This window comes from Carcharhinus amblyrhynchos, unplaced genomic scaffold, assembly GCF_965287045.1.
Source record: "Carcharhinus amblyrhynchos unplaced genomic scaffold, sCarAmb.v2.hapA chromosome_292, whole genome shotgun sequence".
Lineage (NCBI taxonomy): Eukaryota > Metazoa > Chordata > Chondrichthyes > Carcharhiniformes > Carcharhinidae > Carcharhinus > Carcharhinus amblyrhynchos.
This window is the reverse complement of record NW_027650032.1, coordinates 25003-49944: the sequence shown is the minus strand read 5'-3', so window position 1 is coordinate 49944 and position 24942 is coordinate 25003. Positions and strand designations below refer to the sequence as shown.

General features: G+C 45.9%; 1 protein-coding gene across 1 annotated transcript in view; it reads right to left on the bottom strand.

The window, feature by feature from the left end:
• LOC145339031 (nucleolar complex protein 2 homolog) overlaps positions 1-24942 on the bottom strand; it is a gene marked incomplete at its 5' end in the record, with an annotated part of 55534 nt that overhangs the window by 7533 nt on the left and 23059 nt on the right. The window lies entirely within an intron of this gene.

The following is a 24942-nucleotide window of genomic DNA, read 5'->3' as shown; positions in this document are numbered from 1 at the left end:
GTCGTGGCTCAGTTCCACATTCCCGCCCTCTCCCCATAACCCTTAATCCCCTCGCTTATCAAAAACCCATCAACCCGCGTCTTAAAAATATTTAGCGAGGCAGCCTCCACCACCTCAACGGGCAGAGAATTCCAGAGATTCACCACCCTTTGAGTGAAGAAGTTCTTCCTCAACTCCGTTCTAAACCGCCCCCCCTTTATCTTGAAGCTGTGCCCCCTAGTCCTACTGTCCTTTCTGAGCGGGAAGAGTCTCTCCACCTCTATCCTATCCATCCCATTCATCATCTTATATGTCTCAATGAGATCTCCCCTCATTCTTCTAAACTCTAACGAATACAAGCCTGGTTTATTCAGCCTCTCCTCATAGCTCAACCCCCTCAACTCCGGTATCAGCCTAGTAAACCTCCTCTGCACTCCCTCCAAGGCCAAAATATCCTTGTGTAAGTACAGCGACCAAAACTGCACACAGTACTCGAGCTGTGGCCTCACCAATGCCCTATACAGCCGCAGCAAGACCTCCCTACTTGTATATTCAATCCCTCTCGCTATGAAGGCCAGCATCCCATTCGCCTTCCTGACCACCTGCTGCACCTGCAGGCTGGGTTTTTGCGACTCATGCACAAGGACCCTGAGGTCCCTCTGCACCGTTGCCTGCTGCAGTTATGTTTTGGTACATCCTATTCTGGGTTTGGTATATGTTTTGGCACAGCCTATTCTGGGTTCTATGTATCGACTAAACTTGCCCGAATCGACCAGCAACATCACCATGCCAAACTATCAGGAGACTCAACCAACAAAAACAATTATTCCAAAATACACTCCCACTTCCAAAAATCAGGACTGGGACTAAGAAATCTACCAAAGGATTAGGAAAGGTTATTCAGGTTAGTAAAAGGGAACCTTGTGTTTGACTGGGGGTAAATATTAACCCCTTCAACTTTGGAAATTGGTTTCTCATCCAGGCTGGATGGACAAAATGAACATCTTCTGTATCTGCTGGTTGTATGGGTTCAGAACAGTTAGAAGAGTGAGAGGGGATCTCATAGAAACTTATAAAATTCTAACAGGGTTAGACAGGATAGATTCAGAAGGAATGTTTCCAATGGTGGAGGACTCTAGGACTAGGGGTCACAGTTTGAGGATAAGGAGTAAACCTTTTAGAACTGAGGTGAGGAGAAATTTCTTCACCCAGAGGGTGGTGAATGTGTGGAATTCACTACCACAGAATGTAGCTGAGGCCAAAACATTGTCTGACTTCAAGAAGAAATTAGATATAGCTCTTGGGGCTAAAGTGATCAAAGGATATGGGGAGGAAGGGGGGGATCAGGATATTGAATTCGATGGTCGGCCATGATCAAAATGAATGGCGGAGCAGACGCGAAGGGCCAAATGGTCTACTCCTGCTTTTAGTTTCAAGGGTGAGAGCAAGTCTAGTTCCTAATGAGTTATACTGTATAGCACAGAAATACTTTAATTTGCAGAAGGAGGTACAGATAACTGGTGCAGGGAATGCAGAATAAAAACAGCTCATTAACATAGCCCGACTGACGTGCATTGTTGAGGCAGGGTCTGGTGAGTTTGACCGGGCATGTGCCTGTGCTAATCTTGACCAAGGGGTGTTCAAAGCTGGGCTCCGACAAACCCTGCTTTTACCCCAACTGAAAATTGTTTAGAGTCTGAAGCAAAGATTGCTGAATTAATCCCCAACACAAGAGACAAGACAGATACCTGAAATCAAATCTTCACCCAAAACTTACTGGCGAATCAGCAAACTCATCATCTGATAAGACTTCCCTTCTAAGAAAGCAGTGACGCGAAATAGGGCTGACACTGCAACTGTTTGTCTCAAGACATCAAACTCCTGAAACGGCCGACAGGAAGGTGTGTTGGGATGGCACGGTGGCACAGTGGTTAGCGCTGCTGCCTCACAGCACCAGGGACTCGGGTTCAGATTCCCAGCTTGGATCACTATCTGTGCGCTCTCCCCATGTCTGCGTGGGTTTTCTCCGGGTGCTCCAGTTTCTTTGCACAGTCCAGAAGACGTGTTGGTTAGGTGCACCGGCCGTGCTAAATTCTCCCTCAGTGTACCCGAGCAGGCATTGGAGTGTGGGGACTAGGGGATTTTCATACTAACTTTGACTTGGAATCCCTAGAGTGAGGAAGGAGGCCATTCATCCCGTTGAGGCTGACCACAATCCCACTCAGGTCCTATTCCTGTAACCCCATGTATTTACCCTGCTGATCCCCTGACACTAGAGTCAATTTAATATGGCCAATCAACCTAACCCATACATCTTTGGGCTGAGAGAGGAAATTGGAGCACCCGGAGGAAACCCAGGCACATAATGGGGAGAATGTGAAAATTCTGTACAGACAGTCACCCAAGCCAGGGATTGACTCCAGGTCCCTGGTGTTATGAGGCAACAGTGCTAACTACTGTGCCACTCTTTTTTGTTTACAATTACTTCATTGCAGTGTTAATGTAAGCCTTACTCATGACTAATAAATAATGATGGAGATAAATTGTTAATGGTTGCACATTAGCTACATAATCTGCTCTCAACCAGATAGCCACAGCATGTTATTCCCATTTAGCTAAGCTCTCTCCCCCTCGTCTCCATTGACTCCCCCCCCATTAATTTAACAACCATTTACATTTATCCAACACTTTTAAAGTTCCAAGGCATTTCATTGGAGAGTTATCAGGTTTGGTTTGACATCAAGCCACAGAGAAAGACAGTAGAATAGTGGCCAAAGAGTCAGTAAGAAGTCTCACAACACCAGGTTAAAGTCCAACAGATTTATTCGGTAGCACAAGCCACTAGCTTTCGGAGCGCTTGCTGCCCCTTCATCAGGTGAGTGGGAGTTCTGTTCACAAACAGGGTATATAAAGACACAAACTCAATTTACAAAATAATGGTTGGAATGTGAGTCTTTACAGGTAATCAAGCCTTAAAGGTACAGACAATTGAGTGGAGAGAGGGTTAAGCACAGGTTAAAGAGATGTGTATTGTCTCCACATCAAAAAGTCAGTACCAGAATTCTAAGGACCGGACGGTGTAGGGTTGTTCCATTAATTCAATGATTGTATTTGCATCCATTGACTGTTTACACTGGAAACGCAGCCAGCATGAACAAGGACCCCACGCACCCAGGACATTCTCTCTTCCAACTTCTTCCATTGGGAAAAAGATACAAAAGTTTGAGGTCACATACCAATTGATTCAAGAACAGCTTCTTCCCTCTTGCAAGGTAGGTCTGTTCAGACATTTGAATGGACCTACCTCGCATTAAGTTGATCTTACTCTACACCCCAGCTATAACCATAACACTATATTCCGCACTCTCTCCTTTCCTCCTCCGCTATGTACTCTATGAATGGGATACTTTGTCTGTATAGCGCGCAAGAAACAATACTTTTCACTGTATACTAGTATGTGTGACAATAATAAATCAAATCAAAGACCTCCCTTACAGCAAAGCCACTGTATAGTGATCTAAAGTCAGTGGTCTGACTCATTTGAATTTGAGACAAGGGAGGTCAAGGCAGACTGGGGAAAGTTATGATGCTATCGGACTTTTGGCTTAGTTAGGGAGGAATCAATGATCCAATGCCATAGCAGGTTTGGCAGGTATGGGATGAAGATGGGTCAGAGCATTGCAATCACAACATGCTACTTATTGAACATGGTGCTCACACTGTGATCAAGTTATTACACTGCAGGGCTTTCTCACATCTGTTAAAAAATAACACAATAAAAATCACAAGCTCTCTTGAACCGAGTGTATGGTGTCGAAATTTGCTGATGACACCAAGATTGGTGGAACGGCAAATTGTGCGGAGGGTGTGGAGAGTCTGCAGAAGGATCTAGATAGGCTGGGCGAATGGGCCAGGAAATGGCAAATGGAATTCAATGTTGGCAAGTGCGAGGTGGTCCACTTTGGTAGGAATAATGGTAGGAAGGACTATTACTCACGTGGCGAAAAACTGCAGCAGGCGACGGTGCAGAGGGACCTCGGGGTCCTTGTGCATGAGTCGCAAAAACCCAGCCTGCGGGTGCAGCAGGTGGTCAGGAAGGCGAATGGGATGCTGGCCTTCATAGCAAGGGGGATTGAATATAAAAGTAGGGAGGTCTTGCTGCAGCTGTATAGGGCATTGGTGAGGCCGCAGCTGGAGTACTGTGTGCAGTTTTGGTCGCCGCACTTACGCAAGGATATTTTGGCCTTGGAGGGAGTGCAGAGGAGGTTTACTAGGCTGATACCGGAGGTGAGGGGGTTGAGCTATGAGGAGAGGCTGAATAAACTAGGCTTGTACTCGTTAGAGTTTAGAAGAATGAGGGGAGATCTCATTGAGACGTATAAGATGATGAATGGGATGGATAGGATAGAGGTGGAGAGACTCTTCCCGCTCAGAAAGGACAGTAGGACTAGGGGGCACAGCCTCAAGATAAAGGGGGGGCGGTTTAGAACGGAGTTGAGGAGGAACTTCTTTACTCAAAGGGTGGTGAATCTCTGGAATTCTCTGCCCGTTGAAAGGTGGAGGCTGTCTCGCTAAATATTTTTAAGACGCGGGTTGATGGGTTTTTGATAAGAGAGGGGATTAAGGGTTATGGGGAGAGGGCGGGAATGTGGAACTGAGACACGACAGATCAGCCATGATCTTATTGAATGGCGGGGCAGGCTCGAAGGGCTAGATGGCCTACTCCTGCTCCTATTTCTTATGTTCTTAAGTTATTGAAACAAGAACAGAATTTCAAGTGGTCACGGTGTGGCTTTCTTTTCATGGAATCGTAGAATCCTTACAGATTCGGCCCATTAAGTTGGCACCGACCACAATCCCACCCAGGTCTCAACCCCACAATCCATGCATCCACCCTTGCTAGTCCCCCCTGATACTAAGGGACAATTCAGGTCTCATGGGGCACAATGGTTAGCTCCGGGAACTCCAGTCTTCTCCCACAGTTCAACGATGTGCAAGTTAGGTGGATTGTCCATGCTGAATTGCCCCTTAGTGTTAGGGGAACTAGCTAGGGTAAATGCTTGGGGTTATGGGGGTTGGGTCTGGGTGGGACTGTGGCTGGTGCAGATTCAATGGGCCGAATGGCTTCCTGTTACACTGTCGGATTCTATGAATTTAGCATGGTCAATGCATCTAATCCGCACATCTTTGGAGTGTGGGAGGAAACCGGAGCACATGGAGGAAACCCTGCGAGAATGTGCAGACTCCACACAGACAGTGACCCAAACCAGGAATCGATCCCAGATCCTTGGCGCTGTGAGGCAGCAGTGCTAACCACTGCGCCATTTCCTTTACTCAGTTTCTATGCTTGTCCTGAAAATCAATTTGACCAACACTTCGGAGGAAACCAGTGAATTATGTCCAATCAACCTGGAACCAGCGCTAATGTTTAAAAGCGTTTCGTCCAACGACCTCATACCGGTGGCTCTCACTGGAATACTCTGCACAAATCAACTCCAAATATACACTTCTCTCAAGTTTTTCTCTGCAGTCTGATGCGAGGGTCGTTGATATAATCTGGTCCTGTTTCTGATTCCCAATGCTGACATTGAGCATTCCCTAAATAGTAAACAGGAAGTTGATACTGCCAATACTCTGTTCCTTGTCCGGTACCCACTACCATTTCCATCTAGAAGGACAAGGGCAACAGATATGGTGACACAGTGGTTAGCACTGCTGCCTCACAGCGCCAAGGAGCCGGGTTTGTTTCCAGCCTTGGGTCTCAATTTGTGTGGAGTCTGCACGTTCTCCCAGTATCTTCATGGGTTTCCTAAGGGTGCTGTGGTTTCCTACTGTTACTAGAGAGGCGGTGCTCGACAGACTGGAGGGGCTGATTGTGGACAAGTCCCCAGGACTGGATGGAATGCATCCGAGGGTTCTGAAAGAAATGGCGGAGGTGATAGTGGATGCCTTGGTGGTTATTTTCCAGACGTCGCTGGATTCCGGGGAAGTGCCGGATGATTGGAAAACGGCTAATGTTATGCCATTGTTTAAGAAGGGTGCCAGGCAAAAGGCGGGGAATTATAGGCCGGTTAGTTTAACGTCTGTGGTGGGTAAAATGTTAGAATCTGTCATTAAGGAGGAAATTGCGAGGCATCTTGAAGGGAATTGCTTGATAGAGCAGACGCAGCACGGTTTCATTAAAGGGAAGTCGTGTCTGACAAATTTACTGGAGTTCTATGAGGATGTGTCTAGGGCGGTGGATAGAGGAGAGCCGGTGGATGTGGTCTTTCTAGATTTTCAGAAGGCGTTTGACAAAGTACCTCACAAGAGGTTATTGCAGAAGGTCGAGGGACATGGAGTTGGGGGTAGGGTGTTAGCGTGGATAGAGGATTGGTTGTCAAATAGGAGGCAGAGAGTGGGGGTCAACGGGTGCTATTCGGATTGGCGGATGGTGACTAGTGGAGTGCCCCAGGGGTCGGTGCTGGGGCCTCAGCTTTTTACCATTTATATAGATGATCTGGAGGAGGGAACCGAGTGTAGGGTGTCGAAATTTGCTGATGACACCAAGATAGGGGGAACGGCAAATTGTGCGGAGGGTGTGGAGAGTCTGCAGAAGGATCTAGATAGGCTGGGCGAATGGGCCAGGAAATGGCAAATGGAATTTAATGTTGGCAAGTGTGGGGTGGTCCACTTTGGTAGGAAGAATGGTAGGAAGGACTATTACTTACGGGGCGAAAAACTGCAGCAGGTGACGGTGCAAAGGGACCTCGGGGTCCTTGTGCATGAGTCGCAAAAACCCAGCTTGCAGGTGCAGCAGGTGGTCAGGAAGGCGAATGGGATGCTGGCCTTCATAGCGAGGGGGATTGAATATAAAAGTAGGGAGGTCTTGCTGCAGCTGTATAGGGCATTGGTGAGGCCGCAGCTGGAGTACTGTGTGCAGTTTTGGGCACCGCACCTGCGCAAAGGTATTTTGGCCTTGGAGGGAGTGCAGAGGAGGTTTACTAGGCTGATACTGGAGTTGAGGGGGTTGAGCTATGAGGAGAGGCTGAATAAACTAGGCTTGTACTCGTTAGAGTTTAGAAGAATGAGGGGAGATCTCATTGAGACGTATAAGATGATGAATGGGATGGATAGGGTAGAGGTGGAGAGACTCTTCCCGCTCAGAAAGGACAGTAGGACTAGGGGGCACAGCCTCAAGATAAAGGGGGGGCGGTTTAGAACGGAGTTGAGGAGGAACTTCTTCACTCAAAGGGTGGTGAATCTCTGGAATTCTCTGCCCGTTGAAGTGGTGGAGGCTACCTCGCTAAATATTTTTAAGACGCGGGTTGATGGGTTTTTGATAGGCGAGGGGATTAAGGGTTATGGGGAGAGGGCGGGAATGTGGAACTGAGACACGACAGATCAGCCATGATCTTATTGAATGGCGAGGCAGGCTCGAAGGGCTAGATGGCCTACTCCTGCTCCTATTTCTTATGTTCTTAAGTTATTGAAACAAGAGCAGAATTTCAAGTGGTCACGGTGTGGCTTTCTTTTCATGGAATCGTAGAATCCTTACAGATTCGGCCCATCAAGTCAGCACCGACCACAATCCCACCCAGGTCTCAACCCCACAATCCATGCATCCACCCTTGCTAGTCCCCCCTGATACTAAGGGACAATTCAGGTCTCATGGGGCACAATGGTTAGCTCCGGGAACTCCAGTCTTCTCCCACAGTTCAACGATGTGCAAGTTAGGTGGATTGTCCATGCTGAATTGCCCCTTAGTGTTAGGGGAACTAGCTAGGGTAAATGCTTGGGGTTATGGGGGTTGGGTCTGGGTGGGACTGTGGCTGGTGCAGATTCAATGGGCCGAATGGCTTCCTGTTACACTGTCGGATTCTATGAATTTAGCATGGTCAATGCATCTAATCCGCACATCTTTGGAGTGTGGGAGGAAACCGGAGTACATGGAGGAAACCCTGCGAGAATGTGCAGACTCCACACAGACAGTGACCCAAACCAGGAATCAATCCCAGATCCTTGGCGCTGTGAGGCAGCAGTGCTAACCACTGCGCCATTTCCTTTACTCAGTTTCTATGCTTGTCCTGAAAATCAATTTGACCAACACTTCGGAGGAAACCAGTGAATTATGTCCAATCAACCTGGAACCAGCGCTAATGTTTAAAAGCGTTTCGTCCAACGACCTCATACCGGTGGCTCTCACTGGAATACTCTGCACAAATCAACTCCAAATATACACTTCTCTCAAGCTTTTCTCTGCAGTCTGATGTGAGGGTCGTTGATATAATCTGGTCCTGTTTCTGATTCCCAATGCTGACATTGAGCATTCCCTAAATAGTAAACAGGAAGTTGATACTGCCAATACTCTGTTCCTTGTCCGGTACCCACTACCATTTCCATCTGGAAGGACAAGGGCAACAGATATGGTGACACAGTGGTTAGCACTGCTGCCTCACAGCGCCAAGGAGCCGGGTTTGTTTCCAGCCTTGGGTCTCAATTTGTGTGGAGTCTGCACGTTCTCCCAGTATCTTCATGGGTTTCCTAAGCGTGCTGTGGTTTCCTCCCACACTCCAAAGGTGTGCAGCTTAGGTTGAGTGACCATGCTAAATTGCCCCTTAGTGTCAGCCAGAGTTAGCAGGGTAAATAAATGGGGTTACGGGGATAGGGCCTGGTGGGATTGCTGTGGCGCTGGGTCAATGGGCTGAATGGCACCCTTCTGCTCTGTATGTATGGATAAGGATACACCAACAGCTGCAAATTCCCCTCAAAGTCACTCACCATCCTGACTTGGAAATATATTGCCGATCCTTCACAGTCACTGGGTCAAAATCCTGGAATTCCCTTCCTAACGGCATTGTGGGTCAACCCACAGCACGTGGACTGCAGCGATTCAAGAAGGCAGCTCACCACCACCTTCTCAAGGAGCAACTAGGGATGGGCAATAAATACTGGCCAGACAGTGACACCCATGTCCCCTGGATGAATTATAAAAGCTGCCCTCTTATATATTTAAGGTATTGTTTCTCACCCCATGCATCAGATATCTTGTCTACAAGCCAGGATGGCATAGAAACAAACACTTGCATTTACATAGCGCCTTTCACATCAGGATGTCCCAGAATGCTCTGCAGCCAGTTAAGCAACAGTGTATTAATTGCTGAAATGTCAGGGTGCAGCTACCAATTTGCACACAGCAAGCTCTCACAAACATCAATAATGATCATTTACTGCCTTAGTGGCTATGGTTGAATGATCAATGTTGGCCAGTGCATCACAGCGATCTCTCTTCCCCCACCCCACGCTCCCCCCGCCACCCCAGTCGTCTCCAACAGTGTTCCAGGATCGAAGGAATCAGTATTCTCCAAATGCAAGAATTCACACTCGAAAGTTTCAGGAGTCAGGCTTGAACCCTCTGGCTTCAGAAACGAGGCAATTAACAACCGAGCCACGGCTGCACACAGCCAGCTCGCGCTGCGCCACCCTGACCTCCGCCCAAAGGCGGGCACAGGTCTGAACCGGTGCCCCCAAAACTGCCCAATCTTGCTGCTTAAAAATGAGAATGAGTAACACTGAGAGGGAGGGGGAGGTGGGAGGGGTGAAAGAGTGGCATTACAGTTTCTGAGGCTCTGCCAACTGCTTCCTCGTGCAATTTTGGGTTGAAATGCGGTGATGATGTGAGGGATTTGGGTGTGCAGCGAGAACCACTTAGCACGCTAATGAGACTAAAGCTCCATTCCTATCCTATTGCAGCACAAACTCTTCCTGGGGTCTGCACCAACAGTGAAGGCAACTTCTACATGGTAACTCGATCGAGAGAGAGAGAGCGAGAGAGAGAATGGGAGAGAGAGAGAGAGAGTGAGGGAGGGAGGGAGAGAGAGAGAGCAGATGAGGGAGAGAGACAGAAAGTGAGGAGGAGAGAGAGAGAAAGTGAGGGAGAGACAGAGAGAGAGGGAAAGTGAGGGAGAGAGAAGAAGTGAGGGAGAAACTTCATTGCAGTATTAATGTAAGCCTACTTGTGACTAATAAATAAAACTTTGAATGCTTAGCTAATTTTCAAAAGCTTAAGGAAGTATTATCTCAGTCGGGCCTTCTGAATTCACGGTTTAATTTACAGTTTAAAGAGGTCATTAAAGGATTAGCAGACTTTGATGTTGTTATGCAATACATCGAGAGATAGGGAAGGATAGATTTTATTCTGCTTGCCACACTGCCAGAAGGATGTGGAAGCAGTGTTAATGTTAGCCCGCTTGTAACACTAATAAATAAATAACAAGACCAGTTATTGTTTACAGATGCTGGATGATGGATAAGTATCGGCCAGTATCCCAGGGAGAACTGCCCTGCGCTTCTTTCACATTCACCTGAGAGGGCAAAAGGGGCTCACTGTTCAATGCCTCAGCCAAAAAGCAGGCAAAAATCAGACGAAACCGCTCCCAGTACTACACTGGAGCATCAGTGTCGATTTGTGTACTCACTCACGTCCCTGGGGTGAGCCTTGAATCGACAAACCTCTGACCCAGAGGTGGTAGCACTACTGAGTGAGCCATAGCTGTCACTTACTGTGAGGTACTGCAGATAGTAACGGCCAAACTCATGACATTAGAATTTTCATCCATCATCTCCACTTCTCAGACACAAAGTAAAAGCGCACTCTTTCGTGATAAATAAGACTGCTTTCATTGCACCAGTAATGTTGTGATAATGACACCGGATAGACAGCAAGTATGTGATCAGATTCCATTTATATAGAGAGCCTGGGATGGACAAATACAAAGATACGAGATATTTCATTGGATAACTATCAAATTCACCAGATTAACCTATCCGCAGAAACAGAGTCAAAAAGGAAAGGACAAGTACAGTCATCATTTCTCATCCTGTTGTTACCAGAACCCACATCACAAAGTTTTGGACAGCGTAATTTAATTAAACTAAAGGCTTTAAACCGCTTCTAATTGCAATCCCCAGGGCAAACTCAGGTTTCAAATCCAAAGAGCTCGATTTAACTTACAAGGTGAAAATCGGATTACGATGCAATTTAACTCCTTCCAGGTTCCGATGTGCAAAGTGGGGCTGGTGAGGTCAATAGCTTAAATGTACTAACATGCTATAAATCTCAGATGATGCTTTTCCCCTCCATACGATGGAGTCCTTGTTAATTTGAATGTCTCACAGACCTTGCACCATCAAGAAACACAATACTCTGCCCATGATCACGCTACTTTAAAAGCTACATGTACTCAGGGCTGGGTTTAAACTTAAGGAGAAATGGCAGATATATAAATATTTGGACAGAAAAAGAGTATCATAGAATACATCCCTACAGTGCAGAAAGGAGGCCACTTGGCCCATTGGGCCTGCACCAATTACAATCCCATCCAGACCCTAACCCTGTATTTACCCTAGCTAATCCCCTTGACATTAAGGATCAATTTAGCATGGCTCATCCACCTAACCCGCACGTTTTTGGAGTGTGGGAGGAAACCGGAACACCCCCCCCTCCCCCCCACGCAGACAAGGGGCTGGGGGGGGAAGTGCAAACTCCACACAGACAATGATCCGAGGCTGGAATTGAACCCCAGTCCCTTGCGTTGTGAGGCAGCAGTGCTAACCACTGTGCCACCTGGCATCATGTCAGTGACTCTCTTACCAAAGGGACCGTACGCTAGATGGGCTGAACATTCTCCTTCTGACCTTAACCTACTGAAGATCACAATTAGGCTTTTCCCGACGCCTAAAGATGCATTCTTTAGATTTCGGTTCACAGAATGGGCGGCCCACGTAAGATTGAACCATTTTAGAGTAATTGTGCTGTTGAGTTAAAATACACAATACTTTTAAACTCTACTCAGTGCACGTCGACTGAGTTGGTTCCCTTTTGCAAGCAACTAAGCAGATGATGAGATATCCTTGTCAGCTACGACTCTCACCAAATTTTACAGAAGCACCATAGAAAGCATCCTTTCTGGTTGTATCACAGCTTGGTATGGGCTCCTGCTCTGCCCAAGACTGCAAAAAACTACAAAACGTTGTGAATGGAGCCCAATCCATCACGCAAACCAGCCTCCCACCCATCGACTCTGTCTACACTTCCCGCTGCCTCGGCAAAGCAGTCAGCATAATTAAGAACCCCATACACCCCGCACATTCTCTCTTCCACTTTCTTCCGTCAGGAAAAAGATACAAAAGTCTGAGGTCACGTACCAACTGTCTCAAGAACAGCTTCTTCCCTGCTGCCAGCAGACTTCTGAATGGACTTATCTTACATTAAGTTGACCTTTCTCTACACCTAGCTGTGACTGTAACACTACATTCTGCACTCTCTCCTTTCCTTCTCCATGAATGGCAAGTTTTGTCTGTATAGCGCTCAAGAAACAATGCTTTTCACTGTATACTAATACATACGACAATAATAAATTGAATTAAATCAAATCAGTATGTTGAATCCTCAGGTGCGGGGGTTTAAGACTGCATTTACCATACAAGCTTAATGTCAGTGTCAGGCAATGATGGATTTGCAACAGTGTCAAGTGCACAATCCCTTCTACAGGCACTTGTAACCTTTCACGTCAGATCAGGTCAGTCACTGATCCCAGAGTCAGGCTCATTCAGAGTTTAACCGCAAGGTGGTTTAACTGTGCTCTAGCATTGCATTTACACTGTGAATGCATTGCTAAAAGTGACTGATTGGATGTGTTATGTACTTGAAAGATTGGAGCATTGCCACGGACGCAGGACTCTGTGATACACAGAGTACTGCCCTTCGCGGACAGGAGGAACATGTACACACATTGTGCCCTTTTCAACTAAACCAAGTGAGTGACAACCATTCTCTGGTTCATTCAGAACTCCCAGCCACCTGACGAAGGGACAGGCTGTCCCAAAAGCTTGTGGCGTTTGCTACAAATAAACCTGTTTGGACTTTAAACTGGTGTTGTGGGACTTCTTTGTGTTTTACCTCAGTCCAACGCCGGCATCTCCACATCATCATTCCCCAGGGGCAATAATGACCAGAGTCAACCCGCCTGGTTCGAATTTAAACAATGCTTGACAATTAACTGTCAGTCATTAATCAACTGGTATATTCTCCATGGCTACACCTGCACCAGAGTCCACTTGCCAGCCAATCAGCACTCTCTTCTCATGTAATATAAATTGTTGTTCCTTTTACAACTGAACATTCTTGCTAATTGTCCTGATGAGTGCAAGACAAAAAGTTTTGACGATGTGTCTTTTTTCAGCAATCCTCAAGTTCTGTGTTACCAAAGTTTTATCTCATCCTTTTTCCTATTTTTTAATATTCCGAATATCAAATACTTTGTGATGGCCTTTGAGCAAGTACCTGAATTGAGAATCCTTTAAAGGATCGTAATTAACTGGATTAGCATCACAGAATTCCTAAAGTGCAGGAGGCCGTGCGGCCCATCAAATCTGCACTGACTTTGCAACTTACCGCAAGAAATGTAAAGAAAGCCACGTACTTACTCAGGAATGACAATTGAGAAGAGAATTAGCACACGTTAGGATGTGTCCGTATCTGCTCCAAACTTATTTTGTACTTTTCCTGTCAATGATTTGTTACATTTATTTCCAGTGCCATGTTTTCCATTTACAAAATGGTGCTTCATTGGCTGAATACGATGTGACACACACTACCTCTTGTTGCACTGCGCATAGGGCATCTAAAGCAATGGTGTATCACTTATTTTTTGCTGAGTGTCACAAGTAGGCTGACATTAACGCTGCAATGAAGTTATTGTAAAAATCCCCTGGTCGCCACACTCTGGCGCCTGATCGGGTACACCGAGAAAGAGGTTCTCCCAAGCCTGAGAGTGGCAACTAGGGGATTTTCACAGTAGCTTTTTCGCAGTGTTAATGTAAACCCACTTACGACATTCATCAATAATTGAATTGATAAGTGCTGTAGTCAATGCACTTAACCAGCTTGTCTTTGGAGTGTGGGAGAAAACCGGAGTACCCAAAGGAAATCCATGTGGACATGGGGAGAATGTGCAGACTCCACACAGACAGTGACCCAAGCCGGGAATTGAACCGGGGTCCCTGGTGCTGTGAGGCAGCAGTGTTAATCACCGTGCTGCCCACGCAGACAGAGTTCCGACTGTTGGACCACACAAGGGAAACTGCCAATACATTGATGAATAACGAGAAGCTATATTTGCGGATGACACCATCGTAGTGGATTGGATCTCAAACAATGAGAAGACAGAGCACAGGAATGAGATAGAGAATCTGGTGAACTGGTGCGGCAACAATCATCTCGCCCTCAATGTCAACAAAATGAAGGAGATTGTCATCGACTTCAGGAAGTCATGCCCCTGTCTACATCAATGGGGACAAAGTAGAAAGGGTCGAGAGCTTCAGGTTTTTAGGTGTTCAGATCACCAACAACCTGTCCTGGTTGACACTATAGTTAAGAAAGCCCACCCACACCTCTACTTTCTCAGGAGATTAAGGAAATTTGGCATGTCAGCTATGACTCTCTCCAACTTTTACAGGTGCACCATAGAAAGCATTCTTTCTGGTTGTATCACACTTGGTATGGGCTCCTGCTCTGCCCAAGCCCACAAAGAACTACAAAAGGTAGTGAATGTAGCCCAATCCATCACACAAACCAGCCTCCCATCCATTGACTCTGTCTACACTTCCCGCTGCCTCGGCAAAGCAGGCAGCATAATTAAGGGCCCCACACATTCTCACTTCCACCTTCTTCCTTCTGGAAAAAGTCTGAGGTCACGTATCAACCAAATCAAGAACTGCTTCTTCCCTGCTGCTGTCAGACTTTTGAATGACTTACTTTGTATTAAGTTGATCTTTCTCTACACTCTAGCTATGACTGTGACACTACATTCAGCACTCTCTCCTTTCCTTCTCTATGAAAGGTATGTTTTGTCTGTATAGCGCGCAAGGAACAATACTTTTCGCTGTATGTTAATACATGTGACAATAATAAATCAAATTAAATTGCATGTCTTGTGTAGTGCGATGGTGTACCAACCCCATTCCCAAAAGGCTGTCCCTGAGGGGAATATCGAACACTAACGATAGATCCACGATGGAAGCAGATTCTGAGCTCTGAGGCTCAGCTGCGTACTATTGGGAGGCCAGGTGTCTCGCGGATGTGTAGAAGTAAATCACATCCAAAGTTGATGAGCAAACGTTTGCTTTGATGACGGGCTGGGAGAGGCTGGCGTGCGGCCTTGAGGAGATTAACAGGACGTTCAAACAAATCCATGCTTAGATATTGCCTCACGCTGTGATTGGGTACACCGATGAACTAAAAACCCACCAGCATCTATTCACTCAGCCCGCCCAGCACTGGAATTCTATTGCTCCCCCGTTTCCATCTCCTTAATTTTATGCTGGTTTTATTGTTTCAAAATATATCTTTCTACGTTGACCAGGACTCTGCATCGAGTGAGAGAGGAACAACATCCCCCCCGCCCACCACTGTCGCTCCCACTGAAAATACCACGATCTCTGGTTCATAAAGGTTTACCTGAGAGATCAGAATTGGATTCCGTCCATCATCCTCCGCAAAATCAAATATTGGAGACGCCAGTTCATTTTTCATAATGAAATTGCGGAACAATGAAATTCAAGCAAATTCTGTCAGTGAGTAACCACCGGAGGAGAGGGCTTCTATTTTTTTATTAGTGCGCTGAAGTGTCACATGCAGTTAGGATCGAAAAATTGCTGGAATACTGACTCCGATTTCAGCACCCCCCCCTCCACTCCCCGCATCTCACCCCCACTCTCTTCCTGAATATTTAACATTCTGGATAGAGGTATCAGTGACTCAATGCGTCAGTGTAACAATTACACAGTTCATTGGTTAATGACATCCGCCGTAGATTTTGGCTGATTGACCATCACAGAATTTCTACAGCGCAGACAGAGGTCGTTTAGCCCATTAATCCTGCACCCTGGCCCTAACCCTGTAATCCCACGTTATTTACCCTGCTAATCTCCCTAACTATAAGGGTTGATCGAGCATGGCCAAATCAACTTATCTTTTGACGGTGGAGGAAACCAGAGCGCCCTGAGGAAACCCACGCAGACATGGGGAGAATGTGCAAACCACAGTGATTCAAGGCTGGAATCGAACCCAGGTCCCTGGCACTGAGAGTCAGCAGTGCTAATCACTGTGTGATGTCAATTTACCTTTAAGAGATTTTAAATTCATGCTCACAGCCTTAGGTGATGTCATTTGGGCCGAAGGGCCTGTTCTGCGCTGTAATGTTCATTGTTGGGAGGGGAAAGGTCAGGTGACAGGGTTTTCATTTCCTGTTTCAGTTTGGAACTGCAGGTTTGTGTTTTAGAAGGACAGCAAGCTAAAAAGAAGTGTTTTGCCTCTCTCTTGGTTGTCCTTAGAAATTCTGTTGGGCATCTCTGAAGGATGAAAACCTGCTGTTGTTGGCTCTGGACCCTCTGGTGCTTTGGGGAAGCTATCTTGTCTTCCAACTGTTATGAGTCTCAAGAGCAACTGACTGCAGAATTCAACTAATGGCCTTGATCCTAGTATCACGTGAGCATTAGTCTTGTGCTATGTTAAACCTGTGAAAAGGATTCTTTTGTTGTCTACGGGCTTTGGTTTTAATTGGAACTCATTAGAGATATTCATTAAGGGTTATACATTATAGTGGCTGTTTTATTTCATGTTTGTAATTGATAAAAGTTCTTGCTAATTTTCTTACTATGCATGTTAACTATATTCTTAAATAAACTCTGTTTGATAAAAGTTTCCTGGTGGGTCACTTGAATCATACCTGAAGTTAAAACACCTCAAGTTTACTCTAGCCAAATTCAAGAAATAAAACTTATGATCCAGATGGGCTTCATAAAACACCTTGGAGTTTCTGACCTGAACAATAACACCTGTGCCACCCAACATGAGAAAGTCAACACAATAAAAGTATGGCATTTTTGGGATTAACAGGAGTGAATATTGATGCATTACAGAGCATTGTGATTTCTTTGTTGTCAGAGAGAAATTGAAAACAATCTATTCTCGCTGTATGTCACATTTGAGGTTAGATTTAAAACAGAATTGTTGTCTTTTGCAGGGAAAATTACCAGTCTCATTCAAGCACAGTGGCACTGGTTCTCCCTCAGTGCACCCAAACAGGCGCCGGAGTGTGGCGACTAGGGGATTTTCACAGTAACTTCTTTGCAGTGTTAATGTCAGCCTACATTGATAGATAAATTTTAAATGTAAAGGCATACAACATTTACAAATTCTCAAAAGTGCAGCAATGTCACCGTAGAAAGTGGATGCCACTTAGCATTGCATTTCATCCAAAGTCTCTCAAATTTACATCAAGTTATGGATTCCCTCATTTGTATAACCTGACAATTAGAAGTTGGGTTGGATACCTCAAGGTTTCTATGAAGCTCGCCTAACCTGGAATGTTTTATGTTAAATTTGGCTAGGGTGAGTATGTGAAGTTTCACTCCAGCTCTGATTCAACTGACCCATGAGGAGCTTTTATCAGAAATAAAGTTGAAGAACATTGTTAACATGTATAGTAAGAACTTTTAACAATTGCAAACACAAAACACAGCAACCACAATAGTGTATAACGCTTAAGGAAATGTCTCGAATGTGTTCCAACCAAAGCCAACATACAATTCACAAAACCTTCCAAATAAGCACAATACAGCCTAGGTTAATGCCCACTTGTTACAGGAATTCTGCCTCCTGGATTGAATGCTGAAAATCCCTTGTGAAGAAACTCAGAAGAGGTTGTATTCAAATCTGTTTCCCAAAGCACAGCGTCTTTAACGCAGAGCCAAACAAAGAGAAAACCGGAGAGAGAAAGAGACTGCCTCCTGGTTGCTGCTAAACTACTTGCAAACACACTCCCCAAAACAAAACTAAAAGTCCAAAGGGAAAAAACCCTATCACCTGACTGCCAAAGCCTAGCTTCATCCCCCAATGACATCTCTGAACCTGTGTGCTGCATGATTAAAAAAAACTCTCTTAAAAGTACATTCACATGACATGACTTGTTGTACGTAGATTCGATACATTTTCCTTTGTGTGGTTGAGTTCAATCATTCAAACTTCTTTGTGTAACCAAGAGTGAAATACAGGCTGGTACATCATTGACAAAATCCTACCCTGATTGCAGTACAGCCAATCGTCTGTTGACGTGGATTGAATGGCTTGCTTTTTTCTCGATGTACATTTCATGTAATTCCTCACTATGCTGAGCTAACAACATTGCATGGGCACATAGTTGAGCCAATGACATAGTGTTTCCACAGGCCGATATGGGACACTGACCCATACTATCACCCAAATTTTCTTGAATCGCCAATAATCTTCAAGTACCAAAACATACGCGAAACTGAAGGTCAATTTTGCTTGTTCAGCTGGGTGGGAGAGATTGCCATCATTCTCTTAAAAGCAGCAAGTTCTCCCAGTAACCCTGGCCAACATTTAACCAGTCACCCGCCCATTTGGAGCGCGACTAACCCTGAGGGGTATTACACTAGAGTGGGAGCGGTGTAATAAACCTTCGAAGACATAAGCCCCTTCACCAAAATCTCTATTTACAAACTCTAACAGCAGTGCACAGTACCTCCAGGGGATGTCAGAGGAACTGACACTCCAGTTAAGTACAAGGCAAAGATTCCCTGATTGGCCTTACAATTAGATCCTTAATCAGGGTGCTCATACTCCAATAGCTCAACCTCAATGGCCTGGCTGAATTCATTACACACGGGGCGGCTTCAGAACCCAACTTCCGTCACCCCCCACCCCACCCTCAGGCACAGGACACAAAAACGGGGCAGTTTTGTTGGATGTACAAAGGATTAAGTTAAGCTACGGTGAGTTGGAGTGTGGCGTACAGTTCTGTCTACCGTCACGTGAAGGACAATAGTGAAGGTACAGTGTGTGCTCACTGGGACATTCCCCCAGGATGAATGGGAAGGTTCAAGAGACTCGGGCAACCTGGCTGAGGGGTTCCATATTCTACAGAGTCACGACAGGAGCAACAGTGAGAGACTGGTACTGATGCTGGGGTGGGGGGGGGTGCTAAAAGGCTCAAACTAATGATAATCACTAGGAGAATTAACAGGATGGTTAGAATATTTGTCACTCTCACAGCGGGTGATTCGAATAAGGACTTGCATTCGAAAAGAGAAGGGGTGACTGCTCGGAAATCAGCCACGATCTGATTGAATGGCGGAGCAGGCTCGAGTTTGCCCACTTTTGCTCCTAATTCCCATGTTTCCAAAAACAGGGACATTTAAGGGGACAGGATAGAAGCAGATCACTGGATTGAACTGGAGAAAATCAGTGAGACAATGAGCTCACTTCTCTGCTGGAATATCCAACCATCTTATTCAAACCAGGGGAAATCGGTCGCTAAGATACAGCAAGCACTGGGTGGAATTTTCCGGCTGTTCCTGACAGTGGGGAAATTCCCATCCCATCGCCCAAAACTGCATCCATTTATTGTTACAATTACTCACATATGCTGGGACCTTCTGGATTACAAGTCTGGTGGCCTTATTACATTACCAGCACCTCCACCCAATAAGCAGCCCTTTCTCCAAAACAGATGGTGATTACCAGTGAAACATGGCAGGTTCTATCTTCTGGGTACACCTCATCTTCTATCTTTTAGATTTACAAGGATTGCCAGAACTCAAGGACCGAGGGTAGCACAGTATTTAGCACTGTTGCCTCACAGTGCCAGGGACCCGGGTTGGATTCCCGGGGCACATTCTCCCCGTGTCCGTGTGGGTTTTCTCCGGGTGCTCCGGTTTCCTCCCACAGTCCAAAGATGTGCGGGTTAGGTGCATTGGCAATGCTGAATTCTCTCTCGGTGTACCCGAACAGGCACTGGAGTGTGGTGACTAGGGGATTTTCACAGTAACTTTATTGCAATGTAAGCCTACTTGTAACTAATGAATAAAACTTTATAGGGAGAGACTGGACAGGCAAGGACTTTTTTCTTTGGACTGTAGAAGACTGTGTGGTGATGTGATCTGATCCCTGACACACACACATGTGCACAGACACACAAAAACTCAGATACACACACTCACAGACAAACACACACACAGACACATACACATGCAGACACACACATACAAACTCTCATATACAAACACATAGACACACACAGATGAACAGAAACACACACGCAAACAGGCATACACACATACACAGCTGAACAGAAACACACACAAGCACGCACACGCAAACAGGCATACACACATACACAGATGAACAGAGACACACACAAGCACGCACACACAAACAAGCATACACACACACACACATGCAGCCACACACATACAAACTCTCATATACAAACACATACACAGATGAAAAGAAATACACACAAGCACGCACACACACACAGGCATATACACACACACACACAGGCATATACACACACACACACACACACACACACACACACACAATCTAATTGATTCCAGAGCTGTGCTGCAACAGCTCAGAGACGTAGCGCTGCTCCCAATTAGTGAGGGGTCTGGACAGAGGTGATTAGCTGCATCTGCCCAAACACAGCTTCAAACAAGACGGATGAGTAATTGGCGAACAGAGCGAGCGAGAGAGAGAGAGAGAGAAACAGGTCTCTTTATGGTAACTATGACAACTATTTGATCACCTAGCCACCTGCAGGAGCTCAGTGGATGCTGAGTCTGAAAGCATTATATGTCACAGACACAGGCAAACAAGCTCATTAAACAGAGTGCAGCAGCAACTGGGTTCAGGGCAGGAGGAGCACACCAAGGCAACTGCTTCGAATTAGAAGGTCCACAGGGATGCCAGTCCACAAAGACTGAGACTGTTTGTGAGGTAGAATCCATCTCGGAAGCAGAGTGAGCATGGATGGCGAATGCACCTACGTGTTAGCAAGCTCTGAATGAAAATCAATAATAGATGGGAGAGACACACGTTCTGATCGAGGCTGATGCTCCGCACTTGACTTGCTTTCATCAGAGGCTTCCAAAAGCCTGAAGACTTTTAAGAGCACGGCAGCCTTCTGCATGGACCTCCGCGCAACTAATATACAAGTTAGCAACACAAACCTTCCCTTCCATCTTCTAACATGGAAAGTAGAAGCAGGAGTAGGCCATTCGGCCCTTCCAGGCTGTTCCGCCATTCATCGGCCGGGACTCCACCACCTCGCCCGCCACAGAATCAGAGCGGGCGAGGGTCTGACAATCCGTTCACCTGGGGTGGAAATTTCAGGCCTCGCCCGAACCAGGCTGTATAAATTCCCACCCATTATGATCATGGCCAATCGTCAAATTCAATAACCTGATCTCCCCACGAGCTGTAAACCCTTCATTTATTTATTTACAGGTGGGCTTCCATTAACGCTGCAATTGCTGTGGAAATCCCTGAGTCACCACACAGTCTTTCAGACTGTGGGAGGAAACCGGAGCACCCACAGGAAACCCACAGAGAGAACGCGCAAACCCCGCACAGACCATGACCCAAGTCGGGAATCGAACCCGGACCCCTGGCGCTGTGAGGCAGCAGCGCTAACCACTGCGCCACCGCCGCCCCAGCAGCTAGATTTAATTTGTTCTTGAGATCACGCAGCACGGGCCCCAAACTTCAAATGTTTTTACTAAGTGGGAGCATCAACAAAGTGCGGGCCGCAGCTCAGGAAATAAACACCAACATGTCGCTCTGTTTCGCCACTCTCGCTGTAACAATCATAGAGCAAAGCGTTGATTTTTCTGAGCTCCCTTTCAATTGAATCTGCCTCTCTACAAATCAACGCGGGAAAACCTCCCAAAGGCCTCAAAACTGAAGCACGGGGAAATAACAAAAATACAGCCTGTGATTAAGTGCCACGCTTCCCGCTGCCTTGGAAAAGCAGCCAGCGTTATCTGGACACCACGCATCCCGGACATTCTCTCCTCCACCTTCTTCCATCAGGTAAAGGATACAGAAGTCTGAGATCATGTACCAACTGACTCAAGAACAGTTTCTTCCCTGTTGCCATCAAGGAACGACCCCACCTTGCATTACGCTGATCTTTCTCTACACCCTTGCCACGACTGTGACACAACACTCTGCACCTTCTCCTCTATGTATTCTATGAACGGTATGCTTTATCTGTACCGTGCGCAAGAAACAATACTTTTCACTGTATCCCAATTCATGTGACAATAATAAATCAAATCAAAGCTTATTAATATTCTGCAGTCAGAAAATACTCAATTCGCGCTTTGGGAAAATACATGACTACCCTCGATGACAACACCAAACAGGGCAATGGTCTGAAAGGCCAGCCCATTACCAGCAAAACCGAGAGCCTGTGAACCTTTACTGTACAACCATTGAATGTAATTTTTAGATAAAAGGATTTGAGGGTGCAATGACTATTCCAGCATGTAACCAACAAGCACACACCAGCCCTTTTATCCCAGGATTAACCCTAATGAATCATTCATTATACAAACAGCCAATAAACAGACTTAATCCCCTTAATCCTCCTTTTAAAAACTCGTTTGCAACCATTGCTGCAAACCTTGTCCCTATCTTCCTTTACCCTGTACATTCCATCTCCCTTCAACATGTCCTATAAAGTCAATTAGGCCGTATTGGCAGGAAAAGTCCAGCGATGGCACCCAGCCTGGCCACGCTCCTTACGAAAAGCTCACACTTGTGTTGCGGCTTTTCTTCCCCCCGGCTCATCCAGGCCTACCACAGGGCGAGTTACTATCATCTACTGCGGTGGGATTTGAACCCAGGATCCCGCAGCACTGCTCCAGGTTTTGTGGATTACCAGTTCAGCGATCCATTCCACTGGGCCACGGTGTTGGGGGAAGCAGAAGTTCCACCAGCTGTCGCGGTGGGATTCGAATCCGGGTCCCATGATCATTTACACCCCGGGTCTCTGGATTTCTAGTCCAGTGACAATGCCACTAGATAATGGTTCCAGTCCATCGATCTCTGGGTCAGGAGCCCAGCATGTTTCTGCTGAGCCACTTTGCTACAAACAACTTTACCACTAATTAACTGCTTCTGAAGTGTGGTCACTTGTGCCCATGCTCGAAACACAGCGGCCAATTTATACACAGCAAGATCCCACAAACAGCAAGGAGGCACAGCAGCACAGTGGGTTAGTACTGCTGCTTCACAGCTTCAGGGACCTGGGTTCCATTCCCGGCTCGGGTCACTGTCTGTGTGGAGTTTGCGCATTCTCCTCGTGTCTGCGTGGGTTTCCTCCGGTTTCCTCCCACAGTCCAAAGAAGAGCGGGTCAGGTTGATTGGCCATGCTAAAAATTGCCCCTTAGAGTTGTGAGATGCGTAGGTTAGAACGATTAGCGGGTAAATATGTAGGGATATGGGGGTAGGGCCTGGGGGGGGGGGGGGGGGGAATTCTGGTCAGTGCAGACTCAATGGGCCGAATGGCCTCCTTCTGCACTGTAAGGTTTCTATGGTTTCTATGAGGTAAACACCAGACTTGGTTTTGGGATATAGAAACATATAGAAACTTGAAGTAGGAGTAGGCCATTCAGCCCTTTGAGCCTGCTTTGCCATACATTGTGATCATGGCCGATCATCACATTCAATATCCTGATCCCCCCCTCCCCCCATATCCCTTTAACCACAAGAGTTATATCTAATTCCTTCCAGAAATCACACAAACATTTTGACCTCAACTACTTTTGGGGTGGTAATGAATTCCACAGAATCACCACTCTCTGGGTGAAGAAAAAAGTAATCTGTTATATGAGATCTTGTCACAAGCCTTCTGAAAGTCTAAATAAACCAGATCCACTGGTTCTCCATCATCAGCTCTCCCAGTTACATCCTCAAAGAATTCCAGTAGATTTGTCAAGCAAGATTTGTCCCCTCTTGTAAATCCAAGCTGACTTTGTCTGATTATACCACTGCTGTGCTTGATAATGGACTCTACTAACTTCCCTCCTACTGATAGATCATAGGACATGACAGCGCACTGCAGACCCTTCAGCCCTTGATGTTGCACCGACCTGAGAAACCCATCTAAAGACCATGATGTTAGGCTCACTGGTCTATAGTTCCCCGTTTCCTCTCTACCTCCATTTTGAATAGCGGGCTTACATTGGCTACCCTCCAATTTGTAGGAACCATTCCAGAGTCCAAAGAAATTTGGAAAATAACCACCAATGGATCTACTAATTCTAGGGTCACTTTGTTAACTACTCGAGGATGAAGATTATCAGGCCCTGGAGATTTATCCATTTTCAATTCCATTAATTTCCCTGAAACCATTTCGCCACTAATACTGATTTCCTTCAGTTCCTCACTAAAACTCGTGTTTCTCAGAACTTCCATTATTCATGTCTTCCTTTGTGAAAACAGAAGCAAAGTACAAATTTAGTTCCTTAGCCATTTCTTTATTCCCTATTGTGAATTCCCCTGTTTCTGACTACAAGGGATCTACATTCATTTTTGAAAACCTTTTTCTCTTTTCATATTTATGGAAACTTTTACAGTTTTTACGTTCCCCGCTAGCTTACTTTCGTACTCTATTTCATACTCTATTTTCTTACTTTCATACTCTATTTTCCCCTCCTTAATTAATCCTTTCGTCCTCTTTTGCTAAATTTGGTATGGCCAGAGTTTCCTTTCCACTCTTGTGCCAAACAGGAATAATTAACTTCTAAAGTTCACCCTATTCATTCTTTAAATGCCTGCCATTGCCTGTCCACTGTCTTTCCTTTCAGCAATGTTTCCCAGTCCATCATGGCCAATTCATGCCTCGTACCATCATGGTCACGTTTATTGAGATTCAGGATCCTGATCTCAGTCAACGACATCATTATCCATCTTGATAGTGACTTCTGTCATATTTTGGTCACTCATCCCCAAGGTTCTCTCACAACTAGATTGCCAACTAATCCTTTTTCATTGCACAATACCAGTCCAAGATGGCCAGCTCCCTTGTTGGTTCTTCAATGTATTGG